This window comes from Hibiscus syriacus, unplaced genomic scaffold, assembly GCF_006381635.1.
Source record: "Hibiscus syriacus cultivar Baekdansim isolate YM2019G1 unplaced genomic scaffold, ASM638163v2 tig00016725_pilon, whole genome shotgun sequence".
Lineage (NCBI taxonomy): Eukaryota > Viridiplantae > Streptophyta > Magnoliopsida > Malvales > Malvaceae > Hibiscus > Hibiscus syriacus.
The window spans coordinates 1,987,070-2,002,535 of NW_024062391.1; the positions used below are offsets into that span (position 1 = coordinate 1,987,070).

The 15,466-nt window shown below is 34.5% G+C and overlaps 1 long non-coding RNA gene across 1 annotated transcript; it reads right to left on the reverse strand.

The window, feature by feature from the left end:
• Positions 1 to 14,325: 14,325 nt before the first annotated feature.
• Positions 14,326 to 14,971, reverse strand: LOC120208639. The gene is made up of 2 exons (XR_005524327.1): positions 14,750 to 14,971; positions 14,326 to 14,458 (listed from the first exon to the last, which is right to left on the reverse strand). It is a non-coding gene; the product is annotated as an uncharacterized LOC120208639 (long non-coding RNA).
• Positions 14,972 to 15,466: the final 495 nt, after the last annotated feature.

The following is a 15,466-nucleotide window of genomic DNA, read 5'->3' on the forward strand; positions in this document are numbered from 1 at the left end:
AGATTTTGAAATCAAGTTTTGAAATTACTCCCCCTTACTTTAACACTTCTCCCATTTATCATTTAAAAAACACTTTAACACTTCTCCCCCTTTTTGTTAAATCAAAAAGACATTTTAAATGATTTAAACAAGGTTTTGAAATCATTTAGCCAATTGATTATATATAATATAAGCTGCTAAGATCACAAGCAAGAGAAAACGTTAGCCATTAGTTTCATAATCAATATTCATAATTAATGTGAAATGGCAAAATTGGTCATATATCTAATCATGAAGTAAATGATGCAATAATGAATAAATTTAATCACACCAAATAGATTATTTCTCACCATTCATAAATCCAAACAAATTCAAAGTCAATCAATCCATAAATTCAAACATTCCAAAATATTCAAAATGTTAAAACAAGTTTGGAGTTCAAAGCAGAACATTGAATCACATATCCGGATCAGGAGGAGGAAAACGAGCTCGCATAGCGGCCATTTCGTTAGTGAGGTCATTAATACGTGCGTTGGTTGCTTCATTATTTGCACACATTTCCCAAAGAATTTCTAATTGTTGAGCTCCCATTGTGGATAAATGGGACTCTATAGAAGTAAAGCGTGAATCCATAGTAGCGTATCGAAAATCGAATGTCTCCATAAAGGATTGGAAATATGGATGCGTTTGTTGTGCTTGCTCTTCGGGCTGCTCCTCGGGCTGCTCAGGTTCATCTTCGGCTTCATCGATGTCTCGCATTAATTGCTCAAGCTCGAGATCTTCGTCAGCTTCGGGTGGAGCTTGTGAAGAACTAGCTCCCGGAGTATTTGCAGAAGATCGAACCAATTCACCGGTTTCCTTATCCTTAATCCATCCCGCTCTCGTTAAGGAAAGAAGGTTAATTTGTTTCTTAAGGGGAAAAATGGCATCTAGACCGACTCTAGGCCCAGCTTTGGAAAATAGATTACTCAAAATGCTACCGTAAACAAGAGATGAACATAGTTTTTTGTTAGGAACAAGATTTACGGTTTCAACAATTTCAGCAAAAATAATCTGAGGTAGGTTGATTTTAATATTGTTTTCGAAACAATGTAACCACCAAAGATCTAAGGCTCTAAGAGTAGAATAACGACCTCCGGATGATCGAAACCACCAAGAAATCATTAGATCAAGAAAACGTTCATGAAGCTCTAGGACACTTGCACTATCCTTTCTTTTATAACGAGATCCTAAAACCTGTTTTTCATTTGAAATCCCATCATTATCTAATCCAAATGTATTGGCTATGTAAGCCGAGTCAATATATAAGAATTGTCCTAGAAAGTAGGAACGAATTCCTATGGTTTCAGCTTCAGTTTGGTTTCTAACACAAACGGCATTAGAATAGAAAATACGAACAAGTTGATGGTAAACGATGGGTTCAAGGTCAAAGAGTTTATCAAATTTCCACTCTTGTAAAAGATGAAGATATTTAAAATTGATAGCTAACATAGCTTGACGAGAAGGAATACGTTCTTCCCGGATTTTGTAAGAGTCGAAATATTGATAATACCAAAAACGATGATTTCTAGGACCAGGATGAATGAAACACGAATTTTGAATAGCCAAATTAGGATCAATAGGATTAGGATTAGAAATTGGAATAGGTGGAGAATTGGAATAGGTGGAGGATTTGGAGGTGGATTTGGTTGACGGTGTGAACGACTAGATGAAGACCTAGCACGTTTAGGATTGGACATGGTTTAGAAAATCGGAATAGAATTGATAACCTGCAATTTAGAAAACACATGTATGCAATTCAATCAATCCCAAAACTCAATTGAGTTCCCAATATTTCAAGGTTCTCTAAATCAATCCTAATGGGCAAAGTTTTTGAAATTTTTTTTTTGAAAATATGGTTTTGAGAAATAATATATGTATAGTTTTCATAACAACAACATAATTTAATCAAAACACAATAATTTGAAAATTAACAATTTTTTTTTAATTTCGAAAATTTAAAAAAAATTTGGGAAATTCTTGTGTTTTTGATGAAATTGGTTGTAATATCTAGTTTCTAATCACTAAAAAACCAATGCCCGATCTAAAGTTCATCCTAGAACTAATTAAAACAAGTCCTATGTTCAAAATCAATAAAATAGGGAGTTTAGAAAATTTTACCTTGAAGGATGAGATTGAGTGGATTTTGATGTTGTTTGCATGATTTTAATGATGATTGCAAGTTTAGGAGATGATATTTGAAGTGAATTCCGATTAAAATCGATGATTTGAGGCAAGAATGGAGATAGGGAGAGAGTTGAGAGGGAACGGCGGAAGAGAGAAAAATAAGAGAGGTTTGAGCAAATATTGGGTTCTGCCCGTGTTAAAACCAGAACCCCAGGGGGGTATCGATCCCCTGTGGGGGGAATCGGTTCCCCTTCAAAGGTGGAATCGGTTCCCTCATGGGGGATCGATTCCCTCTGCACCAAAATTCTAAAATCCGATTTTAAATACTCAAAATGCTAAATTAATTTCCTCTAGTGGTATCGGCAACTCATATATTGAAAATTAATCATGTTCAAATAATTAAATTAATCTTTAAACGATATTTGAACATAAAATTAATTTTTCATCACGAATCATAAACTCCCCCTAACTAATAGCAATGAATGCAATCAAAATTTGCTATTATAAGCATTTTTCATTTATTATTAAAAGTGCTAAAATTATTTTAAACACTCAGTGAAGATAGATTGGTCAAACCTAATTCTCTCCTAAGTGTCCAAAATCGTTCCTTGTCTAAAGGTTTTGTAAAGATATCCGCTAATTGGTGCAAAGTATCAACAAATTCTAGAACTACATCTTCCTTAGTGACATGGTCTCTAATGAAGTGATTTCTTATTTCAATGTGCTTAGTTCTAGAGTGTTGGATGGGATTTTTAGTGAGACAAATAGCACTAGTATTGTGCATAGCAACTACCAGCTGAAATGTATTCGGCTTCAGTGGTAGATAATGCAACACAATTTTGTTTCTTTGAAAACCAAGAAATTAGCATATTTCCAAGGAATTGGCAAGTACCGGAGGTGCTTTTCCTATCTAATTTGCATCCTCCATAATCCGCATCAGAAAAAGCCATCAAGCTAAAGCTAGAGTCTCTAGGATACCAAAGTCCTAAACTAGGAGTGTCCTTAAGGTATCTAAAGATTCTCTTAACAGCTAGTAAATGTGATTCCTTAGGGCATGATTGAAATCTAGCACATAAGCAAACACTAAACATAATGTCCGGTCTACTTGCAGTTAGATAAAGTAGAGATCCAATCATTGACCTATATAATTTAACATCTACACATTTACCTCCTTCATCTAAGTCAAGCTTTGTTGAAGAGCTCATTGGAGTGTCATGAGGTTTCCTATTTTCCAGTCCAAACTTCTTGAGCATATCTTTGACGTACTTAGCTTGATTGATGAAGATGCCATCTTTTCTTTGCTTGATTTGGAGTCCCAAGAAAAATGAGAGCTCCCCCATCATGCTCATCTCAAAATCACTTTGCATTAGCTTAGAAAATTCTTGGCAAAGAACATCATTAATAGAACCAAACATTATATCATCAACATAAATTTGAACTACTAATAAATCTTTACCTTTATGTTTCAAAAACAATGTAGTGTCAACATTCCCTTTTGAAAAACCTTTTTCAATTAAAAAATTCGACAATCTTTCATACCAAGCTCTAGGAGCTTGCTTTAAACCATAAAGAGCTTTTGTCAATTTTAAAACATGATCCAGAAAATTTGAATCTTCAAAACATGGAGGTTGTTCCACATACACTTCTTCTTTTATAAAACCATTTAAAAATGAACTTTTAACATCCATTTGATATAATTTAAATTCATTGAAACATGCAAATGCTAGTAACATTCTAATTGCTTCCATCCTAGCTACGGGAGCGTATGTTTCATCATAGTTTATGCCCTCTTTTTGAGTATACCCTTGAGCAACAAGTCTATCCTTGTTTCTCACTATTTTACCACTCTCATCAAGCTTATTACTAAATAATCATCTAGTACCTACAGTAGATTTATTACTAGGCCTTTCAACTAATGTCCATACTTTACTTCTCTCAAATTGATTTAACTCTTCTTGCATAGACATAATCCAATGTTCATCATTTAATGCTTCTTTAATATTCTTAGGCTCTATGCATGAGATAAATGCAACATAATTACAAATATTTCTAAGAGAAGATCGAGTTGTTACCCCTTTTGATGGATCACCTATAATTTCACCATCCTTGACATAGTTGTACTCTCTTGGATAAGATACTTCCCTTTCTTCAATGGTTGGATTCTCAAGAGGATCATGAGTTTCCTCATTTTTCGTTTCTTCTTTTTATGATGGTTCTCCAACGTCATGTCTAACATCATTTGTATTTATAACACCTACATCATCATTTACACAAGAATCCTTCCTCGGAAGGGGATTATCATCGAAAACAACATGTATAGATTCTTCTAAAACTAAAGTTCTTTTATTAAATACACGATAGGCTTTAGAGTTTAAGGAATAGCCCAGAAAAATTGCTTCATCACTTTTAGCATCAAATTTGCCAAGGTTTTCTTTACCGTTGTTTAAAACAAAACACTTACATCCAAAAGGATGAAAATAACTAATGTTAGGCTTTTTATTTTTGAAAATTTCATATGGATTTTTCTTTAAAATTGGCCTAATCATTACTTGATTTACAACATAACAAGCGGTATTTGTGGCTTCCGCCCAAAAATATTTTGGCAAATTATTTTCACAAAGCATGGTTCTAGCCATTTCTTCTAAAGTTCGATTTTTCCTCTCAACAACTCCATTTTGTTGAGGGGTTCTATGTGCTGAAAATTTATGGCTAATACCGTTAGAGTTACAAAATTCAGTAAATCCAAGATTTTCAAATTCAGTTCCATGATCACTCCTAACACTAGTTATAGAGTAACCTTTTTCATTTTGGATTACTTTTGAAAATGTGATGAATTGTTATAATGCTTCAACTTTAGTATTTAAAAATAGAACCCAAGTATATCTAGAATAGTCATCTACCAAGACAAATGCATATTGTTTTCCACCTAAGCTAGTAGTTCTAGTTGGCCCAAAAAGATCTAAATGGATCAATTGTAAAACTCTACTAGTTAATACATCATTAATGGATTTAAAAGAAACTCGCTTTTGTTTTCCTTTAGCTCAAGCATCACAGATTTTATCATTATCAAATTTAAGCTTAGGCAACCCTCTTACTAGGTCTCCTTGAATTAACCGTTGCAAAACACTCATGCTAGCATGTCCTAGTCTCCTATGCCATAACCAACTATCATGTTCTTCCTTAGCAACTAGGCATAAATTAGTCATATCATAAGAATCTAAATGCACCATGTATATGTTTCCTATTCTATGACCAACAAGCATAATCCGATTAGATGCAATGTCAATGACTTTACAACCATTAATTTCAAATAAGACATTGAATCCTTTATCGCATAATTGACTAATACTCAATAGATTATGCTTTAATCCATTCACATATAAAACATTTTTAATTTTTATGGAAGAGGTATTACCTATTGTACCAATACCTTCAATGTGACCTTTTGAATTGTCTCCAAAAGTCACTTCTCCTCCATTTTTGGCGTTAAGCTCAATGAACCGGCTTTTGTCTCCGGTCATGTGTCTTGAGCATCCACTATCAAGGTACCATGAATTTGAATTTGTTTCCCGTGCCTTGTAGCAATGCTCTTTTCCTTACAAATATAGATTAATTTTTGATTTTTGGTACCCAAATTCTTTTGGGTCCATATTCATTAGTTTCCAAAATCCTAGTCCCCTTAGGTATCCATTTGTGTAGGATATTTTTATCTTTAGTAGTAATGAGTTCTTTAGGAACTCACATACTTCTAACGATTTTTCCATTAGAGGTTCTGTGGGGACCTCTATGATTGTAGTTTCTAAAACTTTTTCTAACAAAGTTGGATTTTGAATTTCCACCTTTTTCAAAATGTTTTATTCCAACTTTATCAAAAGAAGTTTTAAGATCATCAATTTTCTTTTCATGATCATCATTGATCTTTGAAAGTAAATTTTGCAAATCTAAATTTTTCTTTTCAAACTCTTCTAGTTTGATTTGCAAATCTTTGATTTTACTTTCAAGATCGTTGTTGGTTTTGGATATGAGTTTGTTTTCATTTTTCAATTTTGAAACATCATTTTTATATTTTAAAAATAATTTCTCATAATCCAAAGCCAACCCATTATATTCCTCTAATAACTCATCATAGGATAAATCATCAAAATCGGATGAGTTAGAGGTTACCTTAGAATCTTCTCCAAATGCCATCAAGCACAAGTTAGTTACTTCTTGTTCCTCTTCATCGGAAATTTCTTCATCGCTCCATGTAGCCACATGAGCCTTGTGTTTATTCTTTGATTTACCCTTTTTCTTCAATTGTGGACAATCATATTTGACATGCCCTGGCTTTTTGCATTCGTAGAAAATGATTGGGTCCTTCTCTTTCGGTTCATTTTTGAGGCCTTCATTTCGTTTGAATTTTCTTCCTCGATAAGGTCTCATCATTTTTCTGAACCGTTTGGCAAACAATGCCATTTCCTCGTCATCGTCATCGTCATCGTTATTCAAATCACTCTCATCTTTTGTGGATTTAAGAGCAACACCAATGTTTTTCTTCTTCTCCTTCTCCTTTGGTGTCTCTTCAATATTGTCGAGGTCCACCTTATCTTCGAGCATCATTTCATGAGTGAGGAGTGACCCAATTAGCTCTTCAAGAGTTAAGGACGATAAGTCCTTAGACTCGATGATTGCCGTCTTCTTTGATTGCCACGATTTTGGGAGGGAGTAGACTAACTTCCTCACAAGCTTTTCATTTGAAATGATCTCCATATGATTTAAGACCATTGACAATCGTTGAAAATCTATCCGTCATAGCTTTGATATCTTCATTTGGTTTCATCCTGAAATTTTCATAGCTATGCGTTAGAATACTAATTTTAGATTTCTTTACCTCATATGTACCTTCATGAGTGACTTGAAGTTTGTCCCATATTTCTTTGGCGGTTGTACACGATGAAACTCTTCCGTATTCATATGGTCCAAGAGCACAAAAATGATATGGATGGCTTTGGAGTTGAGCTGGAACATTCTTGTCTCTCCTTTACTCCACAACCTTGGATGAGTGAGAGGTTTGATGTATCCTTCTTCTACAACATTCCATGCTCCCATGTCACTTTCTTAAATGAAGTACATCATTCTATTCTTCCAATAGGCATAGTTAGCTCCATTGAAGAAAGGAGGCTTGTTGACGGGCATCGAGTCGAGACCGGAGTCGAAGTTTGAAGCGGAGGCCATTGATGACTTTGATTATCGATATAACTCTTCCCGAATCGACTAAAGAGGCGATTAAACCTTCAAATGAGTTAGGCTCTGATTCCAATTGTTGAGTTAATCGATTGACGGAATTGGCCAAGAGGGGGGTGAATTGGCAATTAAAAATTTGGTGAAAGCTTTTGCATAAAATTGAAAGTAATTGCACAGCGATTTAGAGTGGTTCGACTTTCTCAATCAAAGTCTATATCCACTACCTTAGCTATCCACACTAAGTATTTTCCAACAAATTCACTAATTTGTTCTTTCTTTTGAGGCCAAAGAGATAACCTTACAACACCCTCAAGAATATACCCCAATTCTTGAGAACACTCTTTCCCAAAGAGAAGATTACAAATTTGCAAACTTACAAGGAAAACCTCACAAGGTAAGATGTTTGCACAATTCTAGAACAAGAAAAGAACACTCAAAGATAATTACAAATGAGCACAAATGGTGTTCTAGAAAGCAAAAATGAATATTGAAAGAAAAATTGGCTTGATTTGCACAAACTTGGTGTTTGATGCTTTCTCTCTTGTTTCTCTATAATTTCTTGTTGATCAAGGGCTTCAGAACTTGTTAAAATACACCTTGAATCACTTGTGAACGTTGGGGATGATTAGTGAAGATCATATAGCCGTTTTAGTGTGAAAACAATTAATAAAATAGTTTGGAGCGTGGGGGGAATCGATACCCCCTATGGGGAATCGGTTCCCTAAGTGTAAAATTCAAATATTTCGACCGTTATACAAGGGGGGAATCGGTACCCCCTGGGGGGGGAATCGGTTCCCTCCGATCATTCTGGATTTCTCGGAGCCAAACCATTCAGGGGGAATCGGTACCCCCTTGGGGGGGAATCGGTTCCCTCTGAACAATATGGAATTTTTGGCTTTGAAATGGTTCGAAATACTTTGTAAAATTATTTTGAAATTGTTTTAAGATTAAAACTTAATTTTACACTTTGAGTAAGGATTAAAAATGATCTTTGAAAGATTTGGAGTAATGTTTTGATATTCGAATAATTCTATCGAATATACTTAGAAAATCATTTGGAAAATCTTAAAATTCATTTAACTTAATTTGTTATATCGAAATATCAAAATGTTTTCAACAATACTTAAATGGTGATAATTTGTTGATTCATTTCTTCCATGATAGTCTTGCTGGCCCAGCTGTAGTATGGTACAATCATTTAAACAGAGAGCAGATCAAGACATGAGTTAACCTAGCTAATGCTTTTCTGGGGCAATATCGATATGTTAAAGGCTTAGCCCCAAAATGTCATGACCTTCAGAGGATAAAGATGAGAGAAACTGAGAGCTTTAAAGAATATGCCCTAAGATGGAAAGAAGTGGCAGAACAAGTTTAGTCTCCTTTGTTAGAAGAAGAAATATCATGTATGTTTCACAATTCTCTTCCAGCTCCTTTCTTTGAGTTAATGTTGGGAAATCCGACAAATGGATTTAAGGATCTTATGGTGGCTGGAGAGTTAATTGAAGATGCAATCAATAAAGGAAACTTGAAAGTCACTTCCAAACGTCCAACCGATCAAAAGGAAAATGCTGATGCACAGCCGCAAAAGAAAAGTGGCAGCAAGTTACTCGAGTCGTCCAAAGAAAGTCCCAAGATCGAAAAATACTTTGAAAGTGTTCCAAACTTCTATATCAGATATGTATCCCCATTTGGTTAAAGGTCAATACCTTACATCGAGGCCAGTGAAAGTGCAACCAGACCCTTCTGCTCACAGCTATGATCAAGATAGTGTCTATGATTTTCACTTAGGGGCATTGGGGCATTCTACGGGAAATTATAGGTTGTTGTTGAAGGAGATAGAGACATTTGTGAAAAATGGGACGTTGACACAAGAATTGGTAAAACAGTGGATGACAAGCTCAAGTGGGGCATCAAAGCACATAATGTAGCATCTGTTTGTGGGGTGTCAAAGCATAAAATGTAACAACCATTTGTGGGGCGTCAAAGCACATAATATAGCATTCGTTTGGGTCAGGTGTTACTATATCAGATTAGTAATGGGGGCATCCTAATTAGGAAGAAGTCATTTCATGAAACTTCAAGTCATTTTCAGCATCTTGTTTGAACTTGTTTTTTGTTCATTTCTCTGCCTTTTGTGTAATAAATAAATTTATGTTACTTTTATAGTTATGAGCAATAAATCAAATTTTAATATTGAAATTTTTTGGATATCAAGTAAATTAAATATTCTTTCATTTTCTAAAGAATCCTAGATCTTTGGAAAGTGGTAAAATTAGACCTTTCATATCCTATCCAATGCCAAAAATACAATTACTTTATTGATTTTGACCCTTACCAAATCCTGACCCTACATTTATCTGAGGATCTGAAGTAATGTCTCTACTTGTTTTTGAGACAACGAATCCATATGTTTACCTTCTTGGGTAGAGTTGATTGGTTTTTCACCATATACACGACTGCAAAAGTCACACATTTGTTCTTCATACTGGTGAAACCAACAGACCTCAAAAGAACCAAACTTTCGATTATCCGTGAATCTTCCTGCAAGAAGAAACGAGATGGGGCATCATGGACCAACTTGTTGAAGAGAATATTGAGTAATTGGGGTATGCTCAAAGGAAAAAAAAAGGGATTGATTTAAATAATTATATCATGCATTAATTACATTATTTTCATGTAAATAAAAGTTAATCCTGAATATTCATCCCTTGGGGATATTTTGTTTACATAGACTTCTGTGTATGAAATGATGAACGCCATTCTTTCATTTATCCCTTCGCAAAAGGAGAAAAATATCTTTTGTTGTCCCCATTTGAGCCTGAATGATTTTTCTTTTGATTCAACTCTAAGAAAGGATCACCCTCCACATTGGGGGTAAGGTGAAGGATATTTGCTCACATGAATAAAAATTGTCAATCCAGTTTTATTACGAAGGCAAATCTCCATTAAGTAAAGAGAGTTTTGAACCACAAGGAAGGTCAAATATGAGGTGCTTGAAGATCAAATCCAGTCAAGAATAACAAATGCAAGAGTAAAAGGAGGTACTCAAAGCAATTGAAGTCTTATACTCATCCATCAGAGAAAAAGGAAAGGAAAAAAAAAGAAAATAAAGAAAATAAAGAAAAGAAAAAAAGAAAGAAAAAATGAAGAAAAAAAGGAGAAAAAAAGAAAGAAATGAAATTGAATCAAGATAGATGATTCATTGAACCTCAAGTTTTAAGGTTGATCAAGTTCAAAGATTCATATTCAACAAGAAGCACAAGAAATGCTGAAGATATAACAAAATTGACAGTATAGAGGGATCTAGAAAAAGAAATGATGAAATACAAGTAGCAATGCAGATCCAAGTCAAGTAAGGCAAGAATGAAGGCATCATTATGAATTGATCGTTGGTTCAATTACCCTTAAACACTTGTTTGGGCTTTTTTATCCATTTTTTTTCATAACCATGAGCATTACCTACGTTACGTCCCTGAAAAGTCCATTCTAATCGTACATGGATTTCTAAGTAAAAGAGACTATCTTCAGATTCTATTCCGCTTCTCAGGATTAATTTTTATTTACAAAAATTAGTTTTAAAAAAATATTTAGTGCATGATATTATAAAAGGGGGTTCAAGATATAAATTTTGAATAATGTCTTGAAACCAAAGGCATATTGGAGTTGAAAACCTGAAAAGTGGATTGAATATTGAATGGTGCAACAACGATATAAGAGATGATTTTAAATTCTTGATGAAGAACCACACATCCCAAAGATGTTCCTGAGAGTCTGGAACTAAGAAGTATCTCTACGAGATGAGCATAACAACCATTTCTTCAAGTTAGCGAACGCTCAAAGGGACATATATGCTGGACAAACCTGAGAGACATTACTTTACCAAAATCAACCTACACCTTAAACCAATCAATAATTTTGACACTTGTCATAGGATTATGATTTTTAAATGATTTAAAAAAGTAGTTGATTTATTTGATATTCATTAAACTCATGTTTTATGATTTGATTCAATTATGAACCTGTAATAGGAAATATTTTACAAAATTCTTTCATTCTTCAATAAAGAAAGGAGAAAAAACATTTTCAAATAGGACAATCTCAAATAAGGAAGGTCTTTGAAGCAAGCTGATGCCTATTCTACCTCTATTGTAGGAAAAGAATGAGCGGTGCCAGAATGATGAAGAACTTCTTGAGAGCAAGTTGTCTGAAAGATCAGGAGGGCTGGAAGAGAGAACTTGTAACACTCTCTTGTGACATTATCAACAACCTGATAAGAAGAGGATGATTGTCTCATTCGAAAAAAGGTCACATATCTCAGTGCATAACAAAAAGGTAAGAATACAACCAGTCAAGCAGAAGATGACCACTTTATTCAGAAGAGGCACATATATCAGATAGTTATGTCAGAAGGATTGATCACTTCTTAAGTTACTTAATTTTTTTTAGCAACACCAGAATGAGAGCATTCAAGATAAACATATTTGAGCACAAATAGAGCCACAATAATCCATAAATGGGGCATTATCAAAGTTGAACCTCGTAGGAATCATGAGATTCAAATTCAGTGGACATTGAGAGTAAACCTTTTGACTTGAAGGTTGGATGTATTTTTGAAGGTCTATATAATCCATGTGGGGCATCTTGAAGGCTCACATCAGCATGAAAAAGACAGAAGTAATCCATGTGGGGCATTTTGAAGGCTCACACTAGCATGAAAAGGTTGGGATATTTTGAAAGTCCATTTCAACCAGAAATAAAATGTTAGGTATTTTGAAGACCCATTTCAGATAAAAAAAATTCATGTGGGCCATTTTGAAAGTTCATATTGAAGGCTCATATCAACAAGAAACAATTTTGAACGTATTTTGAATTTGCATTATTCTGGTAATTTGATGATGGCAGTTAAAGTATCCTACTTGCGGTTTCACTGAGCTTTGTTCTTAAGTGACGTCCTACAAAAGCTCCAAACACTATGAAAAGAGCATCACTGATTGAGAAATATGAGCAGAAGCTACAGGAAATGATGAATGTGTTGTCAAATACTTTACAAACCAGTGATTATGGTGCTGAACCAATGTTGCAATCATGTTGTGTTTCTATTTGTGGACTCAAGATGAAGTTTATTTTCTTCAACCCCAAGGTTAGAAGTGAGATATGATGAAGATTTCTTTCCACGAAAGAGGTGATAAAATCGTAACTGCAAGAGACTAGTGGTATCAACTAAGGCTGAAAGATGGGTTGTTGTTAAAAACGAGCCTCATTTGATGTTTGACTAGATGCGGTGACATGAAAATTTGGATAGGTCCTCCTGATGTCGAGTTTCAAGAGTCAAATCATAATTGACGCAACTCTCCCTTTGATCTTTACGGAGTTTAGCATAGTCTTATGCATAGTCTCTGAAAATAGGGCAACACAGTCATATTTCTGATCGTAACAAGAAGTTGAGAAAGAAAATGTTTTCTCCTAAATGAAGACAGAAAATGAAGACGACAAGAAGAGAGAAAAAGATTAGATGGGCCTTCAAAAATGCAAGTTGGAAATTATGAGTTGCTATATGAATATTTGAGTAGACTTTGGGAAGAAGTGATCAAGTAGAAGAAGACTGAGATGGCCACTTTGAAGTCAAATGAAGATTGCATCAACATTTTTTGCATTCATAAGAACATCATTTGCATATAAAAAAGTCATGCATTACATGTTGCATTTATATTTCATGTATTAAAGCATGTTTTTACAAATTTTCCAAGAAAATAAGAGAAGAAAAAGACAGAATTCAAGCCTTGAATGAAGGGAAATATATTTCGATTGGCAAAACCTCAAGAATTGACGAGCCCAATCCAAGAAGAATCTTTACTTTGATGTGCGGTCACATTACCCAAACAACATGATGTTTTCAAAAGATTTTTAAGAAATTAAGCCTGATTTTCAGGGGTTTCTTGATGATGATTTTCAAATAATTTTATAAGAAACTAAGCTTGAGGGACCATCATGATATGTAGGGGTTCCTTGATGATAAGCTTGAAGGACTATCGTGATATGTAGGGGTTTCTTAATGACAAATTTGAGGGACCATCGTGATATGTAGGGGTTCCTTGGTGACAATTAAGAAACTGAGCCTTCAAGGGTTTCTTGATTTTTAAGTCCTTCAGGCTATCCATAAGACCTTCAGTGTAGGATGTTTTCAAATGAGATCTAAGAAACTAAGCCTTCGGAGGTTTCTTGATTTTTAAGTCCTTCAGGCCATCCATAAGACCTTCAGTGCAGGATGTTTTCAAATGAAATTTTAGAAACTAAGCCTTCGGGGGTTTCTTGATTTGTAAGTCCTTCGGGCTATCCATAAGACCTTAAGTGCAGGATGTTTTCAAATGAGATTTTAAGAAACTAAGCCTTCGGGGGTTTCTTGATTTTTAAATCCTTCGGGTCATCTGTAAGTCTTTCGAGCATGATGTGTAAATCATTCGGGTTATTTGTAAGTTTTTCGAGCAAGATGATAAGTCCTTCAGGCCATCCATAAGACCTTAAGTGCTGGATGTTTTCCACATTTCCATTTCTTGATTCACGACATTTCAAATCAGTGATGAACCTCAAAACAACAAAAAAAGATCAAACAAAAACTGGTTGTCTTTTTTCATCTTTGCCCTATTCTTGTTAACACAAGAATGTGCAAAGAGGGGCAGCTGTAGACACCCGTTTTTTGTACGAGTCGATAAAACATTATTAAATTATTATTATTATTATTATTATTATTATTATTAATTAAACATTTTACATTTGTGTAGGCTACTGAAGCCCAGCAAATTTGGAGCCCAACACTCAAGCCCTAGAGTCTAATTACAAGGTGCCAGCCCATATACAAATACCCAATACCCAACAACATTACCCATATGCAGACCCAAAGCCAAGCCCGACTCGTGACCCAACTCTGGTCCAGATCACTCAATAATTTTAGGGTTTTTGAAACCCTAAGGACATCCACCGCCGCTACTCATCCCATTCCACTGTACACGCCACTGCAATAGGGCCAGCCTTCTCCAACCGTCACAATAGTGAACGCCGAGCAATCTTCGAGCATCCAAAGCCACCATTGTCACTGTTTGTGTCATGCAACAACCACAATCAGACCAGATCTACTCAAAAATCCACTGAATATATTTTTAATCAAATAAAATCTCGAAAATTCGGTGTAATGCTTGACCCACTACTCAATATCAGTGGAATAGTCACTACAAGCACCTATAAAATATGACAGAGAGTATTCAGAAAGAAAGGGGGAATTCCAAGAAAATTAATTCGAACAGAGATCGAATCGAGTAAAAGAACCATTTTCGAGGGGCTTTCGAACAGAAAAAGAAAAATAAAGAGAGAGGGATAGAACCCTTACCTTGATCGGAGAAGTATCTAAAAGTCGTCGGAGTTGTGTTTTTTTGAAAGGTATTATTCTAGATCTAAGCTTGTAGGGTTATTTCTAGGTCAAACTAAAAGGATATTCGATGAGTAAGGAGCAAGAGGAAGCTCTTTGGACCATTTGGTCCCTCCAGCCACCGTGGACCCGTCGATGAGTAAGGTTATTTTCTCTCTCTCTCTATCTCTCGGGCAAGAAAGAATAAAATGACGAAGATGAGAGAATTAAGTCCAATTTTGGGCTTATATTGTCCGATTAAAACGACATCATTTTGAGGAGCATCATTTCTGTAATTTCATGCGTGGATAAATTACATTTAAGGTCATGCGTCATTTATAATTTTATTTTCTAGCCATTTACTTTATTTTATTTTGAACATTAATGTTTAATATTTTTAATTTTAGTCTTATTATTATATAGTATGTTAATATTTGAATTTGGTCACGTAGTTTATAATAATTCTAATTTAGTCACTGTTTGATATTTAGGATAAATTATGGATTAGTTCTACATGTTTATTGTCATTTTATTTTGGTTCTATACGTAATTTATTAACTATTTTCATTTTTAATATTTGTAATATTTAATATTTATGATTTTGGTTCTTGTTTATTTAAAACTATTAATCAGTCCTTTTATTAATACAACTTTTTTTTCATTGCATCAGTCACTTTGTTCATTTATAATATTTGAAGC